General features: G+C 39.0%; 1 pseudogene; it reads left to right on the top strand.

The window, feature by feature from the left end:
- Nucleotides 1-5,829: 5,829 nt before the first annotated feature.
- LOC111531188 lies at nucleotides 5,830-14,163 on the top strand (annotated as a pseudogene).
- Nucleotides 14,164-17,716: the final 3,553 nt, after the last annotated feature.

Raw genomic sequence — 17,716 nt, 5'->3', positions numbered from 1 at the left:
GTCAAATTTTCAAGTGTAACTTTTAAAATAGTATTCCTTATTATCTTTTTAATAGTTGCAGGTTCTATACTCTCTACTTGTTTCCTAATATTTGGATATACTGTCTCTGTCTTAATCTTTGCCAGTTTCGCTAGAGGTTTATCAATTTTGTTAATTTTTTTTTTTTCCTAGAAAACCAGCTCTTTGTTTCATTAACTTTTCTGTTTTGTTTTGTTTTTTCAATACCTCACTCTGTTGCCTAGGCTGCAGTGCAGGGGTGCTATCATGGTTCATTGCAGCCTCGACCTCCTGGGCTCAAGTGATCCTCAGCCTCCCAAGTAGCGGGAACCACAGACACACACCACCATGCCAGGCTAATTTTTATATTTTTTGTAGAGCCAGGTTTTTGTCATGTTGTCTAGGCTTGTCTCAAACTCTTCTGGCTAAAGTTATCTGCCCATCTTAGCCTTCTGAAGTGCTGGGATTATACTTATGTGCCACTGCGCCCAGCTGGTTTTTTTTTTTTTCATATTAAATCTCATTAATTAGAAAGATCTTTGGGCCGGGCAAGGTGGCTCACACCTGCAATCCCAGTGCTTTGGGAGGCCGAGGCCGGCGGATCACAAGGTCAGGAGTTCGAGACCAGCCTGATCAACATGGTGAAACCCAGTGTCTACTAAAAATACAAAAATTAGCCAGACGTGGTGGCACACGCCTATAATCCCAGCTACTCAGGAGGCTGAGGCAGGAGAATTGCTTGAACCCGGGAGGCGGTGGTTGTAGTGAGCCAAGATTGCATCACTGCACTGCAGTCTGGGTGACAGAGCAAGACTCTGTCTCAAAACAAACAAACAAAACGCCTTTATCAATTCCTTCCTTCTGTTCACCTTGGGCTTACTTTGCTCTTCTTTTACTAGTTTTTATTTTTGCAGTAGACATTTTAAAAAAGAGAAGAGCTTTTAAAATTAACATTTAATGATGTAGTTTTTCCTCTCGGCACTATTTTAACTCATCCCACATATTTTAATATATTCTATTTTGTTTCCATTAAGCTCTATGTATTTTCTAATTGAGGTAAAATTCAGGTAATGTAAAATTAACCATTTTAAAGTGTACATTTCAGTGAAAGCTACTATATTGACCATGTTGTATAGCCATAACTTCTATCTGGTTCCCAAACATTTTTATCCCTACAAAAGTAAATGACATAACCATTAAGTAGACACTGCCCACTGCCTTTACCCCCAGCCCTGAGCAACCACTAATCTGCTTTCTGTTTCTCTGCATTTACGTATGCTAGATATTTCATATCAATGGAATCATACATTAGTGACCTTTTACATCTGGCTTCATTCATTTAACATAATGTTTTTGAAGTTCATTCATACTGTAGCATGTATTAATGCTTCCTTCTTCTTCTTCTTCTTTTTTTTTTTCTTGAGAAGGAGTCTCACTCTGTCGCCCAGGCTGGAGTACAGTGGCACGATCTCTGCTCACTGCAACCTCTGACTCCCGGATTCAAACGATTCTCCTGCCTCAGCCTCCTGAGTAGCTGGGACTACAGGCACGTGCCACCACAATCAGCTAATTTTTTGTACTTTTAGTAGAGATGGGTTTCACCAGGTTAGCCAGAGTGGTCTTGATCTCCTGATGTCGTGATCCGCCTACCTCGGCCTCCAAAAGTGCTGTGATTACAGGTGTGAACCACCACGCCCAGCCCAGTGCTTCATTCTTTTTAAGACCAACTAATATTCCACTGTATGCATATACTGCATTTTGTTCATCCATTCCTCAGTTGACATTTGGATTCTTTCCGCTTTTTCGCTATTGTAAATCGTGCCATGGACATCATGCACATGTTTCTGATTGAACACTTGTTTCTTGGTTATATACTTAAAAGTAGAATTTCCCAACAGAAAAGTACAAGGGCTGCAATCTTTCCATATCATTCCTAATACTTGATTTTTTTCCCTTTTAAAGAAATTATAGCCACCCTAGTGGGTAGAAAGTGGTATCCTGCTGTCATTTTGATTTGTATTTCCCCAATAGCTAATGAGGTTGAAAATCTTTTCATATGCTGGCTGATCATTTGCACGTCTTCTTTGGAAAAAATGTCTATTCTAATCCTTTTTACGTTTTAATTTGGTCAATTGTCACTTGGTTGTTGAGTTGTAACAGTTCTGGGTACTAGAACCTTATTAGGCATGTGATTTGCAAGTATTTTCTCCCATTCTGTGGATGGTGTTTTTACTTCCTTTGTAGTGACCTTTGATGCACAAAAATTTTTGATTTTGACACTGTCTAATTTATCTATTTTTTTTTTTGTTTCTTGTGCATTTGGTGCATACCTAAGGCTTCATTGCCAAATCCAAGATTTTGAAGACTCACTACATATTTTTTCTGAGTTTTATACTTTTCCCTCTTACACTTAGGTCTTTCATTTTGAGTTAATTTTTGTACATGGTGTGAGGTAGAATGTCCACTGTTTTTGCATGTAGATATTCAGTTTTTCTAGCATTCTTTGTTGAATATTTTTTCCATATTGGAGGATTTTGACATCCTTGTTAAAAACCAGTGGACCAGCTGGGAGCAGTGGCTCATGCCTGTAATACCAGCAGTTTGGGAGGCCAAGGCAAGTGGATCACTTGAGGTCAGGAGTTCAAGACCAGTCTGGCCAACATGGTGAAACCCCATCGCTACTAAAAATACAAAACTTAGCCGGGTGTGGTGGCAGGTGCCTATAATCTCAGCTGCTCTGGAGGTTGAGGCAGGAGAATAGCTTGAACCTGGGAGGCAGAGGTTGCAGTGAGCTGAGATCAGGTCAGTATACTCCAGCCTGGGTGACAGGGCAAGACTCTGTCTCAAAAATAAATAAATAAATAAAAATAAAAAATCAATGGACCACATATGTAACTGTTTATTTCTGGAATCTCTATTCCATCCCATTAATTTATATGTCCATCCTTATGCTGATATGACAATATTTTAATTACTGTGGCTCTGTAGTAAGTTTTGAAATAGGGAAGTGTGAGTCTTCTAATTTTATTTTTCTTTCTGTAAATTGTTTTGGCTATACAGGGCCCCTTACAATTCTACCTGAATTTTAGAATCAGGTTTTTCATTTCTACGACAAACGCCTTTGAAAATTTGACCAGGATTACATGGAATTCCTAGGTCACTTTGTGTAGTATTGGCATCTTAGCAATATGAAGTTTTCCAATCAATGAACACAAGATGTCTTCTCATTTATTTAGATCTATAATATTTTCAGCAATGTTTTATAGCTTTTCAATGTATATATCTTGCATTGTCTTGGTTAAATTTGTTCCTAAATATTTTATTTTTTGATTCTATTGTAAATGAAATTGTTTTCTTAATTTCCTTTGCAGATTGTTAATTGTTTGTTTATATATATACAACTGATTGTGTATTGATTGTGTATCCTGAAACATGGCTGAATTCATTAAATGAGCAAGTTTGTGGAGTTTAAATGATTTTTTATATATAGGATCATTTTATCTGCAAACAGAGATAGTTTTATGTCTTCCTTTCCAATTTTGATGTATTCTATTTCTTTCCCTTGCCTAATTGCCCAGGCTAAATCTTCACATAAAATATTTGATGGAAGTTGGGAAAGGGAGCATTTTTGTCTTTTTTCCGATTTTAGGGGGAAAATTTTTCAGTTTTCATCATTGTGTATAATGTTAGTTGTGGGCACGTACCATAATATCTGGGACATATTTGAAGCAGTGTGTAGAGGGAAATTTATAGCACTAAATGCCCACAAGAGAAGGCAGGGAAGATCTAAAATCAGCACCCTAACATCACAATTAAAAGAACTAGAGATGCAAGACCAAACAACCTCAAAAGCCAGCAGAAGGCAAGAAATAACAAAGATCAGAGCAGAACTGAAGGAGATAGTGACACCAAAAAACCCTTCAAAACATCAATGAATCTAGGAGCTGGTATTTTTTTTTTTTTAAAGATCAACAAAATTGATAGACCACCAGCAAGACTAGTAAATAAGAAAAGAGAGAAGAATCAAATAGACGCAATAAAAAATGATAAAGGGATATCACCACCGATCCCACAGAAACACAAACTACCATCAGAGAATACTATAAACACCTCTATGCAAATAAACTAGAAAATCTAGAAAAAATGGATAAGTTCCTGGATACCTACACCCTCCCAAGATTAAACCAGGAAGAAGTTGAATCTCTGAATAGACCAATAACAGGTTCTGAAATTGGGGCAGTAATTAATAGCCTACCAACCAAAAAAGCCCAGGACCAGATGAATTCACAGCCGAATTCTACCGGAGGTACAAAGGGGAGCTGGTACCATTCCTTCTGAAACTATTCCAACCAATAGAAAAAGAGAGAATCCTCCCTAACTCATTTTATGAGGCCAGCATCATCCTGATACCAAAGCTTGTCAGAGACACAACAAAAAAAAAGAGAATTTTAGACCAATATCCCTGATGAACATCAATGCAAAAATCCTCAATAAAATACTGGCAAATCATATCCAGCAGCACATCAAAAAACTTATCCACCACGATCAAGTTGGCTTCATCCCTGGGATGCAAGGCTGCTTCAACATACACAAATCAATAAACGTAATCCATCACATAAGTAGAGCCAAAGACAAAAACCACATGATTATCCCAATAGATGCAGAAAAGACTTTTGACAAAATTCAACAGCCCTTCATGCTAAAATCTCTCAGTAAACTAGGTATTGATGGAATGTATCTCAAAATAATAAGAGTTATTTATGACAAACCTATAGCCAATATCATACTGAATGGGCAAAAACTGGAAGAATTCCCTTTGAAAACTGGCACCAGAGAGGGATGCCCTCCTGGACCAATTTCTCAGACTCGGGAAAAGCTATTCGTACCCTATGGTGTCCGTAAGACTTCCTCTGACATGGAGGCAAGGAAGTTACAAGGCTTCACTCCAGCACCATAAAGTACAATATAGGGAAGATTTCTTCAACCATGTGGTTTCAGTGCCAGTGTTACAGATACAACACAAATGTTCCAGTCAGAAGGAATTCAAATGGGATGTCAAGGTCCAAGCAAGGCTCAGGAAATTAAAAGAGAGGTTTGAAGTAGTAGATAAGATGACTCCAATATACTCCAGGATGAGTCTGATACTCACTCTTCCTAATGGCAAAGGTGCTTTTGATACAGAGTCTGATCTTTAAAACTGGTGAACTACTCTTTCCACCCATTACCATAGTTAAAACAGGCAAGTTATGGGCTTAGGAGCACTTCAAAATTTGTAGTGGGAATAGGGTCATTAATAACTATGAATATATATCTTTTAGAAAACTTTTTGATCTAAAGTGAGCATATAGATAGATCCTTAAAAAAAACTCTCTCTCTGCCATATCTGCTTTTTGATTTGAGAATAAATCCATTTACATAGAAAGCAATTGTTGGTAAGACAGGGTGTAGTTCTGTATTTTGCTATTTATTTTCTATATGTATTAGTCTTTTTTGTCCTTCATTTCCTCCATTAATTCCTATATATATATATATATATAATATTGTATTACATATGACATAATATATAATTACATATATATTATGACATATATATTATATATGTAATATCTATTATGTCATATGTAATTACATATATATTGTATACATATTTGAAAGAAGGTTCTTCCACGTGTGCACTGGAAGCTGGAGCCAACTGAAGGTCTCCGCATGGGAACATGGGGAAAGTGATGGGGAGCTGGATCTGGATACGAGGAGCATTACTTCCATCAGGAGAAATGCAGATGCCAAGGCTATTTTGCCCAAGAATGAGAAACTGAAGCTGAGGAGTCAATGATGGCTGCAGAAAACCAAAGCCAAAAGTTGGCTGAGCAGAAGTGCAAAGAGCAGAGGCAGAGGGCCACTGTGGTGGTAAGGAACCTGCACCCACTGAGGCACACTCTGGCAGAGCTGCTGAGGCTGGACGCCAGCACCTAGAACCAGGCTCGTGACAGGGTGAGCAGCAAGCCCAGGCCAACGGAGCTCAGTCAGATGGGTGCGGCCCAGAGAAAGGACCAGGTTTCAGGAGCTCCAGGCCAACAGAGCTAGCCCCCTGCTGGCTATAAGGCAGCAGCTGACCCACCAGGTGCAGCTGGAAGGTGATGTGGGACACACATGTAGGCTGAGATGCCAAGAAGATGGCCGGCATCTTGAAGACCATGGCCTGAGTCTGCTGGGCACCCTCCTATCTGGTCTTTTTGCCATGTTACGGGATAAGTGAAGAGAGCTGCTTGTGAGAACCAATAAAGTGCTCTATGAACTCCTTCCCTTGTACCTCCAAGGGCTGAACTACTCCTGTTTCTCAGGGCTGGGCCGACTCTGGAAGAACTGCCCTCTCTCCCCTCAGGATGACAAGTCGTGTGCCCCAAGCTGGGGGCCTCCAAATTCCCATGCAGAGTGAAGATGACCAAAGTGGTGGGTTTCTGGGGGCTACACTTGCAGGAAACTTATGGCCTGCCAAGTCCTTGATTCTGTCACTAAACAGGTGCAAACGTACCTCACTCCTAGACTTCCACATGGCTTCCTGGCTGTGTTGGATGCAGGAATCTGTGTAACTGTATGCGTTATTAACTATGAGAAAGGCGCCTGGGAGGGGACGGCCTGCTGTGCTGGGTTCTGCCACAAACCGCTGTCTTTTGCTTCAGCCTGATTTTCTGCTGTGGCCCTGGTGGGGTCCAGGAGCACTTAGGCCTGTGGAGTCTGGAGCCGAGGCTGGCTCCGGGCTCTCCCCACCTTGGAGTCTGCCCCTCAACCCCCTCTTAGTCACAAGGGTTAAGTTGGCACTTGTGAGCACCCCCCACCCTCCACTTGCTTTCTCACTTGTTGTACCCACTCCCTTTGCCTTGCTCCTGCCAGCTCTGAGCCCAGGACTCTCAAGATCTCACTTTGGTGACGTCAGAAGGGAGGGCCTTCTTGCACTGAGGAAATATGGAGCAGGCCCAGTGGTGAAGCCTCTCAGCTGACTCAGAAGCAAGATGGATTGACGTTTGTTGTTAGAAGCCATTGGGATTTGGAGTTTGGTTGTTGGAGCGCAAATCACTGACTGGTCAGCCCTTGATTTCAGGATATGGAAAGTGAGGGGGCCATGCGTTCCCAGCCCCCTGAGGCCCAGCTAGGGTTCCCCCTGCCCCAGCTCTCTCCTCAGGTGTCCCCCAGTGCTGTGTGGGACTTGCTGGCCCATATCCTGCCGGGGGCCTGGGCAGGACCACTCTCAGCTCTCAGGGTGGGGCCCAGTACCCTAAGCCTTCACAGGCTGCCTGGGGTGGGGTGGCGCTAGGTACCCCAGGACCTCCTGGCTCCAGGATGTGTGCCTGGACTCCCTGCTGATGTCCCTGTGTCATGAGCCCTCTATGGTCCTGACCTCCCATGGCACACCCACGTGCTCAGGGTTCAGAACCCCAGCAGTGTCCAGGAAGGCTGCCCAATGAGAAGGTGGCCAAGAGGAATCTGAGCCTGTGTTTCCTCCATTCAGTTCTAGGGTCCTGGGCCCCTACTCCACAACAACAGACTTGGTGGTGTCCACAGACACAGCGTGGACACCCTCCAAGGCACTTGACAAATAAGAAGGGACAGCAGTGGCTGGCTTGGCTGACTGTCAAGAGAGCACCAACCCTGCTGACAGAGGAATTCTCACTTAATTGAGATAAGTAGTTTACAAAATCGAATTTATGATAAACCCATTTTTGCAATAAAGTGAATGTTAGGAACAAAGCCTGTCAAATGCACAGACAGCATAGCCTGACTGTCAGGGAGGCAGGGTGGGGGTGGCCTTCACTTTCTTCACACTTTTCTGTATAGTCTGAATTTTTGTATAATGGATATGTGTTCTGTTATTTTAAGAGGAAAACCTTCTAGTTTCCAAGTCTTCAAATGACTTCAGTCTGACTGTGGGCTGGTGTGGCTTGAAACTCCCCTTCTAGGGATGCTCCTGGGCTCAGGAGCTTCTGACTCCTGTCCAGAAACAGGTGCCTTCCCTTTGAGTTCCTACCTGAGAAAACAGGCCCCATGCAGCAGTGACTGCAGAGTCACGGGTTGACAATGCTGAGGAAAGAGGACTGGCTGAGTGTTGTCAGAGAAGACATTTAAGCAAAGACTTAGGAGAGACAGGGGGCAGTGGGCATCCTGTCGACTGAGATGGACTCAGAATTGTCCCAAGAAAGTAGCCTAAGAAACCACAAATTTTGGGGGATATCATCCTAGCATTTTTTTGCAAGTGCAAGAAACCCAAACACTCAGTGATGGGCTTGTGCTCAGACAGACAGGTTAATCCCTGAATTAGAAGAGCATTCTTGAGTTTATTTATCATCACTCATGTTAAACATGGTTATTAGCTGAGCACTGCTCCATTCCAGCCACCATGTAGAGAGAGGGAATCTCTAGATAGAGGATGGAGTAGTCCCATCTTGCCTCAAAACAAATCATGTGCAGTCTCTTTGGACAAACATTGGGAGACTCCCTGGAATCAGTAGATCCGAGTGAAGAAAAGTGTAGAATCTTTTCTATGTATATATATATATTTTGGTGTGTATTTTCTTTTTTTTTTTTTTTTTTTTGAGACGGAGTCTTGCTCTGTCGCCCGGGCTGGAGTGCAGTGGCCGGATCTCAGCTCACTGCAAGCTCCCCCTCCTGGGTTTACGCCATTCTCCTGCCTCAGCCTCTGGAGTAGCTGGGACTATGGGCGCCCGCCACCTCGCCCCGCTAGTTTTTTTTGTATTTTTAGTAGAGACGGGGTTTCGCCGTGTTAGCCAGGATGGTCTCGATCTCCTGACCTCGTGATCCGCCCGTCTCGGCCTCCCAAAGTGCTGGGATTACAGGCTTGAGCCACCGCGCCCGGCTTGGTGTGTATTTTCTAACCTTTGTAGCATGAATATGAATTACTTGGTAATATAAGAAAAAATATAAATATATATATTTTTGATTATTTTGTTTTGTTTTTATTTTAAAAATTTGTGTAAATTTATGGGATGCAAGCGTAATTTTGTTACATGCATAGACTGTGTAGTGGTGAAGTCAGGGCTTTTAGGGTAACCATTGCTCAAATAATGTACATTGTACCCATTAAGTAATTTCTCATCATCCACCCCACCCAAAATATACTATATGAATTTACTTATCTTTTTCTGTATAGTTTTAAATTTTGTTTTTTTACACTGGAGATTACAGTTAACATCTTACAATTAACATCTTTGTTGACCAGCCTGGGCAATAAAGTAAGACCCTATCTCAAAAAGAAAACAAACAACAACAAGAACAACACAAAAACAAAAAACAAAGAAACAAAAAAAACCCAAAATGCAGTAACAGGGACTTTTATATTTATCTACGCAGCTACTTTTACCATTGCTCTTTATTTGTTTGTATGATTTTGGGTTATTGTCTAGTGTTCTTTCATTTCAGGTTGAACAACTCCCTTATAATTTCTTTTAGGGCAGATCTGTTAGTGACAAATTTCCTCAGTTTTTTGTTGCCTGGGAATGTCTTAATTTTGCCTTTATTTTTGAAGGACAAAAGTTTTGCTGAATGTAGAATTATTGGTTTAGAGTTTGTTTTTATTTTCCCCTTTGGCACTTAAAATATATTATGCCCATCTTCTGAAGTCTATGGTTTCTGAAGAGAAATTAATTTGTTTCTCATTGAAGATCCCTTTTACATTCGTGGAAAGTCACTTTTCTCTTGCTGCTTTCAAGATTCTCTCTTTGTCTTTGGCTTTTTACACTTTGATCATAACTTGTCTCAGTGTGGATGTGTTTTAGTTTTCCTGCTTGGAGTAAATTATGCTTCTTGGATGTGTAGATTCCTATCTTTCATGATTATTCAAGAAACTTTTGGACATTACTATTTTAAACATTCTTTTGCCCATTCATTTTATGTTCCCTTCTGGAGATTTCACTATTCAAATGTTGGTATGCCTTATAGTTTCCCTTAGGTCTCTAAGACTCTATTTATTTTTATTTTTTCTTTGTATTTCTGTTCCTCTTACTGCACACTCTTGTTTGACCTATCTTCAACTTTACTGATTATTTCTTATACCAGCCCTAATCTACCATTGAACTCCTCTAGTGAAGTCTTTATTTCTGTTATTTTACTTTTGTTCTCCAGATTTTGTATTTGTTTCTTTTTAAGAAATGACTTCTCTTTATTGATATTCTTTATTTGTTGAGACTTTGTTCTCCTGGTTTCCTTTCATTTTTTTTTTTTTTTGTCCGTGATTACTATTAGCTCTTGGAGCTTTTTAAAGATAGTAGATTTTTATTTTATTTTTATTTTTTTGAGATGGAGTCTCTGTCACCCAGGCTGGAGTGCAGTGGCACAATCTTGGCTCACTGCAACCAACCTCCGCCTCCTGGGTTCAAGCGATTCTCCTGCCTCAGCCTCCCAAGTAGCTGGGACTACAGGTGCATGCCACCACACCCAGCTATTTTTCTGTATGTTTAGTAGAGATGGGATTTCACTGTGTTAGCCAGGGTCTCAATCTCCTGACATCGTGATCCGCCTGCCTCCCAAAGTGCTGGAATAAGAGGCATGAGCCACCATGCCTGGCCAAAGAGAGGAGATTTAAAGTCTTTGTCCAATGCCTAGCCTTTCTCAGGGAATGTTTCTATTAATTTCTTCTTCTTCTTTTTTTTTTTATACTGAGTTCACCTTTGCATGTCTCATAATTTATTGTTGAAATCTGAACATTTTATGTATTATGAAGTGACAGCACTTGATGTCAGATGATCCCCGTTCCCCTAAATTTGTTTTGCTGCTTGTTGTTACTTTTTAGTGACTTTTGTAAACCATTTTTTATAAAGCTTGTATTCTTTATGTGTGGCTACTGAAGTCTGCATTCTGTTAGCTTAGTGGACGCTCATATTTTGAAAGCATTTTCTTAAATGCCTGAAACTCACCCCCACAAAATACTCACCCAGTCTTTGAATATGGACACTGTGTTGGGGCCCTCCTTCAATGCTTTGCTTTGAAGTCTGTTTTATCTGATATTAATGTTTACATAATATGCATTTTTCCCTAATTTTTGGCATACCTATGCCTTTGTATTTAAGGTGAATTTCTTGTAAACCATAGTTTTAAACATAATTCCCTCCCCCAAATCTCTCTCTTTTAATTGGTGTATTTAGATGATTTACACATAAGGTAATAATTAATATATTAATGCTTATGTCTGCCACCTTATTATGTGTGCTCTACTAGTTTTCTTTATTTCTCAATTCTTTTATTTGCCTTTTAATTTTTAACATCTTGTTGGTTAAGTAAAATATTTTGGATTACACCTTGATTTATTTATACCATTTTTTTTCTTTCTCTTTAAAATATTACCTGCAACCAACTCACACCATATACTGTTTCTGAGTATACCACTTTGCATAGTTTTCTTTATAATTGCTTTAGAGATTACCATATGTATACTAACATATCACTGTGTACTGATATCGGATTTTTAATGCTTCATATTAAATATAGAAACCTTGCTTCCACTTAGGTCATTTTATCCTGTGCATTCAAATAAAATATAACTGGCTTAAATACTTACTGTGCATATATTGAGCACCATATCACATAGTGTTATAATTTTTGCTTCAATCTTCAGATAAGATTTAAAAACTCAGGAGAATTAGGATTATCTCTTGCTATTACACCTCTTTTTTGTATTCCTATGTTCTTCCTTTTCTGAAGTTCCAAGCCTTCTTCTATTATAATTTCCTTTCTAAGAAAGTTTAAAGAACTTCTTTTAGCTATTTTTTAAGGATAGATTTGCTAGCAACAAATTCTCTTTATTTTTCTTCATCTGAGAATGTCTTGATTTACCCTCATTCCTGACAGATATTTTTGCTGGATATACAATTTGTGTTTGACAAGTCCTTTCTTTCAGCACTTAAAAATACGTTGTTACTTATTTCTGGACTTTATGGTTTTAGATGAGAAATACATTTTCGTTTGAATTAGTATCATCCTAGAGGAAATGTGTTGTTTGACTCTGGCTGCTTTCAAGATGTTTTCTTCATATTTAGTTTCCAGAAGCTAAATATCACGTGTCTTGACATGTGTTTCTTTGGATTTATCCTATTTGCAATTCACTGAACTTCTTGAATCTGTGGGTTTATGTGTTTCACCAAATTTGGGAAGTTTTCAGCCAGTATTTTTTTGAGTATTCTCTCAGCCATACTCTATCTCTCCTTTACTTCTGGAACTCTGATAATAAGAACGTTATATATATATTATACATTCTCACACTTCCCTTAGGTCCTCTTCTTTTTAAAAAATTCTATTTACCCCCTGTTGTTAAGATTGAATAAATTCTATTTATCTGTCTTCAAATTTACTGATTCTATCCTCTGTCATCTCTACTCTACTATTAAGCCCATCGAGTAATTTTTTAAAAATTTGCTTATTGCCTTTTTATGTTCTATAATTTCCATTTATTATTTTAAAATATAACTTGAATTTCTTTTCTGACATTTTCTCTTTTTTTTTTTTCATTTATTTCAAGGAAATTTGTAAGTCCTTGTTAAAGCAATTGTATGACAGATACCTTAAAATCCTTGTAAGACAATTCTAACATCTCTATCAACTCAGTGTTGGCATCTATTGATTGTCTTTTCTTATTCAAATTGTGGTTTTCCTGGTTGTTGGTATGATGAATGATTTTTTATTGTATTCCAAACATTCTGGAAATTATATTGTGAGATGTTTAACTACACTTAACATTATTTTTAAGCACATAGTCTCTATGTTGAAGTAGCACAAGAGCTGGATATGTTCAGCTTCCTGTTGGCCTCACTGACACCAGGGAGTATGGAAGTGGAGCGCTGAATCATGCCGCTTTGTTGCTGCATGGTAAAAATGGAAGCTCAGTTTCTAGTTGGACCCTGCTGACAATGGGGAATGGTGGCGGAGTTGTCTTAGTTTAGGTTGCTATAACAAAGTACTATATACTGCGTGGTTTAAAAAAAAAAAAACAAATGCTCTGAGTGACAAAAATATTAGCAGACGAGTTTGGAATTGCATCTAACATTGAGTCATGAGTAAACTGTCTTTCAGTCCTGGGAGCCATTACATCTGTACAACAAAGGCTCAAACTTTATAACAAAGTACCTTCAAATGGTCTGGTTGTTTACTATGGAACAACTGTAACAGAAGAAGGAAAGGAAAAGAAAGTCAACATTGACTTTGAACCTTTCAAACCAATTAATACATCATTGTACTTGTGTGACAACAAATTCCATACAGAGGCTCTTATAGCACTACTTTCAGATTATAGCAAATTTGACTTTATTGTAATAGATGGTAGTGGTGCAGTTTTTGGCACGCTCGAAGGAAACACAAGTCTTGCACAAATTCATTGTGGATCTCCCAAAGAAACACGGTAAAGGAGGTCAGTCATCCCTGTGTTTTTCCTCTTGAAGAATGGAAAAGCGATATAACTACGTTTGGAAAGTAGCAGAGACTGCTGTGTAGCTGTTTATTTCTGGAGACAAAGTGAATGTGACTGGTCTAGTTTTAACTGGATCTGCTAACTTTAAAACTGAACTAAGTCAATCTGATATATTTGATCAAAAGGTGCAATAAAAAGTTTTAAAGTTAGTTTGTATATCCTATGGTGGTGAAAATGGATTCAACCAAGCTACTGAGTTATCTACTGAAGTCCTCTCCAATGTGAAATTCATTCAAGAGAAGAAATTAATAGGACAATAGTTTGATAAAATCAGCCAGGACATGGGCAAGTACTGTTTTGGCGTTGAAGATTCGCTAAAGGCTTTGAAAATGGGAGCTGTAGAGGCTCTAATAGTCTTTGAAAATCTGGATAATGAGATATGTTCTTCATTGACAAGGCACAGAAAAGGAGAAAATTCTCTAACTCCAGAGCAAGAAAAGGATACATCTCATTTCATAGACAAAGAGACTGGATGGGGACACGAGCTTATTGAGAGCATACCCCTGTTGGAATGGTTTGCTAACAACTATAAAAAATGTGGAGCTACGTTGGAAATTGTCACAGATAAATCACAAGAAAAGTTTCAGTTTGTGAAAGGATTTGGTAGAAGTGGAGGTATCTTGTGGTACCAAGTAGATTTCCAGGGAATAGAATGCCAGGAGACGATGAATTTTTTTACCTTGGTGGCTAGTAGGTAGTCAGCAAAACGTGCCTCACCCTCCAACATCCAACCCAACGAGCATACCCATGGTCGAATCCAAACATCTCCCTGCCTCACAATTGGAACATTTCCAGAATTTAATCCATGAGCATTGGATATTGAAAAGAAAACCGAAACAAAACCAGACCCAATCCTACACTTCGGTTTGTCATGGTGTCAGCACAGCAGTCTACAACTAAGTTCCTAAATGCAACTTTGGACTAGTGTAAAAAGGAATCCCAGTTTTCACTTTACTTGGTAATATAATTGGTTGCTCTTGTATTTTATGAAAAAAAAATCTTTTTTGTTAACCTTCATACGTAGAAGCAAAATACTTTAATTGCTGTAAACTTTCAAAAGTTAATAGAAGTGAGATCAGACTGGTTTGTTTCTTATTTTGATTGGAGAAAAATTAAATTATTGCATTTTGCAGTGACCCATTTACATGGCATTCTCAGCTTAGACTGCATAAGAAAAAATATATGTGGTGAAATGTTGGAACCATTTCTCTCTTGGTCTCTGTTTGATGTTGAAAGGGTGAGCTAATAGGAGGCAATTTCAACTTCACTGCCTCATGCTACCCACTCCCCTGCCAGTCTGGCAGTTTCAGGGATGCAAATTGCATTGCAAAATCAAACTGACTCCTGAAGTATTTGGGACAATGCACTGTTTGCTTCCATTTGTTTGGCAGACACATTTGTGCCAGCATTTGGGAGCCCTTTGAATCAATTGTTTTGACAAGGGTCCTTATAACCTTAGCCTATTAGAAACCAGTTTGGGATGGATATGATGGGGCTTCTGTCTGCTGCTGGGATTGGGAGAAATAAAACATGCAATCTAAGCGGAAGTGAAGAAATTTAAAGATGATTTTATTTTGTTAGGGCCAATTCTTGTTTAAAGGGAGGTGGGCGTCCTTCCTTGTGTTGGATGGCATGAGATTATGTGAACATTTTGATTTATTAAACTGAACTGCAAGGTTTTTCACAGAAATGACAGACATGTATAACTGCATGTAATTATAAACTCTCGACCTCCTGGTGGGGTTGGGACATCTGTTTCAAATGTGGGACTTACAATCACCTCTCACATGAGAAATTAGGGGCAGGTGGAAAGGGATGGGGCACAGCTTCTGGCACCATGGACTTAAGACTATTTTGGATTCAAAAGTTGGCCTGAAATCTTGAAGCTTATGCTTCATATCTGGGCTATAAGACAGACTTGAACCCAGTTGACATGTATGCCATGCTTGATGTGGTGACAGCAAACAAAGTGTATAGAATGTGCCCAGTGATGGAAAAAAAGTATAATGTATGGACGTTGAAGGACCAAAGTCAATTGATATCACTTTCACACTGACTAGGATAGTGGGGTGCATTTGGTTTTGAAATTGGGTACTTTTAACACTTTAGTGCCTGACTGCTGTTCTTTGCTGACTTGACTTAGTCACTCGTAACTTTATTGATCTGAACCAGCATCTTGTCCCCAGGTTACAGATCTGCCTATCTTTCCAATAATCCTATTTCACTTAAATGAAGGGAGTATGTCTTAAATGTAAAGCTTCTGGTTCTCACACTGTACTCTGAGGTCCAAATGACTGTCTGTTAATGTGTAACCTGATGTCTCAACCCCCAGTGAGAGGAGTTGATTCTTTGGTGTTCACCAAAATGGGAGACACTTTACTGGAACAAGCTTTTTGTGTGTGTTTTTTTTTTTTTTTTTTTGGCTTTGGGCTCTGCTATTTGTTTGTAGAGCACCTAAGAGTGAGTAAAAACGCTCTGTTCACAGAAGTATCTTAGGATTTTGCCATTGTAAATGGGTCTGAAGTGATATGACAAGACCAGAGAAATTGGAGGTAAATTTACATTTTTGAATATGCTTGTTGTTTCACATGATAAATTTAGGGTATGAGGCTCCTTTTGTAGATTTAATTTTGACTATTTAAGTTTGGAAATGATGCCTAATTTTTGTATTTCTTTAATCAATGTGCTCTCTTTGGTGATATATATTGCATGATATATTGATGTGTGTATTAATATATACTGACGTGTATTACACTTACACATACAAACACATAAATAAGAGGGGGTGAAAATTGTAGCCTTTGCATTCTCTATAGCTTCTTCAGAGAGATCCTAAGCAGCAAAATCTTGGTGTTGTGATGTACAGAAATGGAAAAGAATATTAAACCACATTTAAGAATTAAACATGCTTATTTCTCACAGTTCTGGAGGCTGGGAGTCTGAGAAGAGGGTATCAGCCTAGTCGGGTTCTGGTGAGGGCCCTTTTCCAAGCTGTAGACAGTTGACTTCTACTTGTATCCTTACATGGTGAAAGAGAGTGATCTAGTTCTCTGGCCTTTTATAAGAACACTAATCTCACTTGTGTGGATTCCACCCTCACGACCTAATTACTTTCCAAAGGTGCCACCTCCAAATATCATCAGATTAGAGATTATACATCAACATATGAATGGTGGGGGAGGACACAAACATTCAGTTCATAATAGGAAAGAACAAGAATGGTCAGTATCCCTGCTTCAAACTGCCTTGTTTAGTCTTTTTGCTGCTGGGTGGATGTATAGGTTTAGCTCTTCACTAGGTCCCAGTAAAACTAGGCATTTGGTGATAATAGATTGCTGACTAGCACCAACTCTCACTGCTTTTTTCAGTCACATGTTGTTGGATTCAGGTGGATAGTCAGATCTCCATTAGGCCTTGATGACTTGGGGTTGAGAGGATTAACTGTAGCGATAACTAGCCTCTATGCCTTGAACCACCTCACCTCTTATGTCTCTTTGCTGCTGGGTAGGGTTGAAGTCTCAGCTGATTGTTGGACCCCACTGACTCTACTCTGGTGGGAAAATTGAAGCACTGCCTGCTTTTTCCAGGAGAATTATAGAAGATCAACTCTTCTCTCAGTCGCAACAATATGATCCTGGCAGGGATTTCCATTGCCTTTTGATCCAGAAACCCTTTACTCTGCATACATCTCCAGCAAAACATATGCATTCATAATGTTAGTCATCTTAGCTTTGTTTGCAACTGAAGATATTACAATCAGCCTAAGTGCTGATACATAGAACAATGGTTGCGTAAACTATAGTATATCCACAAAATGGAGTATTATACATTTGTAAAAGAAAAAGAATGAGGAGTATCTGGATGATTTCTTATGGAGTGATTCTAGAATACATTGTTAACCAAAAAATCAGATTGCAAAAAAACCTACAGTATCCTACTTTATGTTTAAGAAGAAAAAAAGTAATAAGAAAATATACATACATCTGTTCATTCATGCAAAATGAAACACAGAAAGGATAAACCAAAAATTAATGAGAATGATTACCTCTGAAGGTAGGTGAGAATTGGGTGGAAATGATTAGGAATTAGAACAAGATGCAAATGATGGGGGGCATTTCTCTGAATATAATTTTTTGTATAGTTCTGACCTTTCAAACCATGTTGATGTTTCACATTCTCAAAAATAAAACAAAATTCACAAACATGGAGGTTTAAAAATAGAATATAAATGGAAACAAATGAATCTAAAAG

Source organism: Piliocolobus tephrosceles, chromosome 12, assembly GCF_002776525.5.
Source record: "Piliocolobus tephrosceles isolate RC106 chromosome 12, ASM277652v3, whole genome shotgun sequence".
In the NCBI taxonomy this organism is placed as follows: Eukaryota; Metazoa; Chordata; class Mammalia; order Primates; family Cercopithecidae; genus Piliocolobus; species Piliocolobus tephrosceles.
This window is presented reverse-complemented; position numbering and strand designations above follow the sequence as displayed.